The sequence below is a fragment of the Octopus bimaculoides genome, chromosome 5 (assembly GCF_001194135.2).
Source record: "Octopus bimaculoides isolate UCB-OBI-ISO-001 chromosome 5, ASM119413v2, whole genome shotgun sequence".
Taxonomy (NCBI): Eukaryota; Metazoa; Mollusca; class Cephalopoda; order Octopoda; family Octopodidae; genus Octopus; species Octopus bimaculoides.
Window position 1 is genome coordinate 26,643,298 of NC_068985.1, and position 2,524 is coordinate 26,645,821.

The following is a 2,524-nucleotide window of genomic DNA, read 5'->3' on the forward strand; positions in this document are numbered from 1 at the left end:
ATATATATATATATATATATACATTCATACACACAAGTGAGTAGACAAACAAAAAAAGGGTACTCAACACCTTTATTAGGAGTTACATGTATAGATGAAACAGTTTGATGCAGACTCCTTGGTACTCCGAGTTTCAAGTATATGGCTATTCTTTGGCCATTGGGGTCTGAATGAGAGTTTAATTGAAGACAGTCAATGTTTACTACTGGATGTTAGTCTGCGATTGGCCGAGAAAGGTCACATGGAGTGTATATATTTTAATATATTTATACACACACAAACACATCACAGAGGCTTCTGCACATTTTCCAGCTATGAAATTTCACTCACAAAGCATATTGACTGGTCTGAGACAATATTAAAAACACATGTCAAAAGTGCCACACAATAGGACTGATCCCAAAATCACATGATTGCAAAGCAAACTTCTTAACCACACAGTTATGTCAGTGTCTCTAATACATTAAAAAATATATATATACTCTTTATTTCTTATTATATAAGGCTAACATTAGTAATCCAACATCCGACAGGTAAACATAATTAGGTTTACTAAGAGTGTTTTGTACCCTATTGTACTTCACAAGACATTACCTGAAAAGCCCTGACAAATGTACAGCTGTCATGCAGTCTCAAAATTTTGAAAGATATCCTATTAATTTACACTGCTTGTGCCCTAACACTGGGAGTAGATTACAGAGCCGCATGTTAAGACTTGAAATGCTTCATCAATTACCTTAAACAGTTTAGAAATATTTCACATTATATGTGTGTGTGTGTGTGTGTGTGTGTGTGTGCACACACACACACACACACAAGGCAGGTCAATGATATCGAGCTGACAAATCCTTTCACCTGCTAATCCACAAGGCAGGAGCTACACTTTAATTTACACTGAGAAAATATTGACCTTCTGCTTAAAGAAGCATTTAGCCTTTCTTGAAATAAGAATTAAATAGAAGTTTTATAACTATTGATAACCCCATTTTCTTTTTTTATTGAATTTTTCTTTGTGAAGCAAACACAATGTGTTTTATTTTTTTTATACATCATCATCATTGTTTAACGCTTTCTTTCCGTGCTGGCATGAGCTGGACAGTTTGACATGGAGCTGTTCAGACACCAACTGTCTGTTGTGGCATGGTTTCTATGGCTGGATGCCCTTCCTAATGCCAACCACTTAGGAGGGTGTGGTGGGTGCCTTTTACGTACCACCGACATGGGTGCATTAATGCAGAACCGACACGGGTGCGTTAACACAGCTCCAGCACCTGAAGGACAAGCCTGTGTGTGAGGACAATGCCACATCTCCCAGTCCCTGTTCATTTGCTCAGTGATGCCCAGTGTCTGGAGAGCTTTTCTCATCACTTCATCCCATGTTTTCCTGGGTCTACTCCTTCCACAGATACCCTCCACAATTAGAGCTCGGCACTTCTTTATGCAGCAGTCCTCATTCACACGCATCACATGACCAAACAAGCACAGGCTTTTGTAATGGGCATGTGGTGTGTGCCCACATTGTGTTGACTTTTTTTGCTTGTGATGTCACTTCAGTCTTATTTCTAAAACTCTTGACAGTGGAATGAACATGACAATCACAACTCACCTCCTTTAAATCAGATGTATTGACTAATGAGAGTAATCAATATCATCACCATGTTAGCTATAATTAATTAAAGATTAGTTAATAAGGAAGAATAATTGAGAAACAACCCAGTGCTCCTACTTGTTTAACATCAAATTAGCCTTGGTCAAGAAGACATACTATAGTACCCCACAGAGACATGGGGAAGAAGGGGAGGAGAAAGAGAGGGACATTTGGCTGCTGTTACCAGCAGCTCATACAACCACATTATGAAGAGTCAGGAGAATATCCCATGTTGACATATCTCCTTCACTGACCTATGTCATTGCCATCATACATTTATAGTCTGTAACTGAGTTTAGTTTTTGAAGTAGGGGAAAAGTTAAAACTTGATGTTCCTAAAAGTATGTCTGCTTAGCAAAGAAAAACTGGTGGAAAATAATGCAAAAATACAGTCTGAGAGAGAGAGAGAGAGAGAAAGAGGAAGGGGAAGAGAGAGAAGGGGAGAAGAGAGAGAGAGGAAGGTGAAGAGAGAGAAGGGGAGAAGAGAGAGAGAAGGGAGAGAGAAGGGGAGAATAGAGAGAGAAGGGGAGAAGAGAGAGAGAGGAAGGTGAAGAGAGAGAAGGGGAGAAGAGGAGAAGAGAAAGAGAGGAAGGTGAAGAGAGAGAAGGGAAGGTGAAGAGAGAGAAGGGGAGAAGAGAGAGAGAAGATGAAGATAGAGAGAAGATGAAGATAGAGAAGGGGAGAAGAGAAAGAGAGGAAGGTGAAGAGAGAGAAGGGGAGAAGAGAAATAGAGAAAGGTGAAGAGAGAGAAGGGGAGAAGAGAGAAGAAGGTGGAGAGAGAGAGAGAGAGAAGAAGGTGGAGAGAGAGAGAGAGAGAGGAAGGTGGAGAGAGAGAGAGGAAGGTGGAGAGAGAGAGAGGAAGGTGGAGAGAGAGAG

General features: G+C 40.4%; 1 protein-coding gene across 3 annotated transcripts in view; it reads right to left on the reverse strand.

Annotated features, from left to right (window-relative positions):
• Positions 1-2,524, reverse strand: part of LOC106874409 (uncharacterized) — a 24,421-nt gene that overhangs the window by 9,415 nt on the left and 12,482 nt on the right. The gene's annotated exons all lie outside the window — the stretch shown is intronic.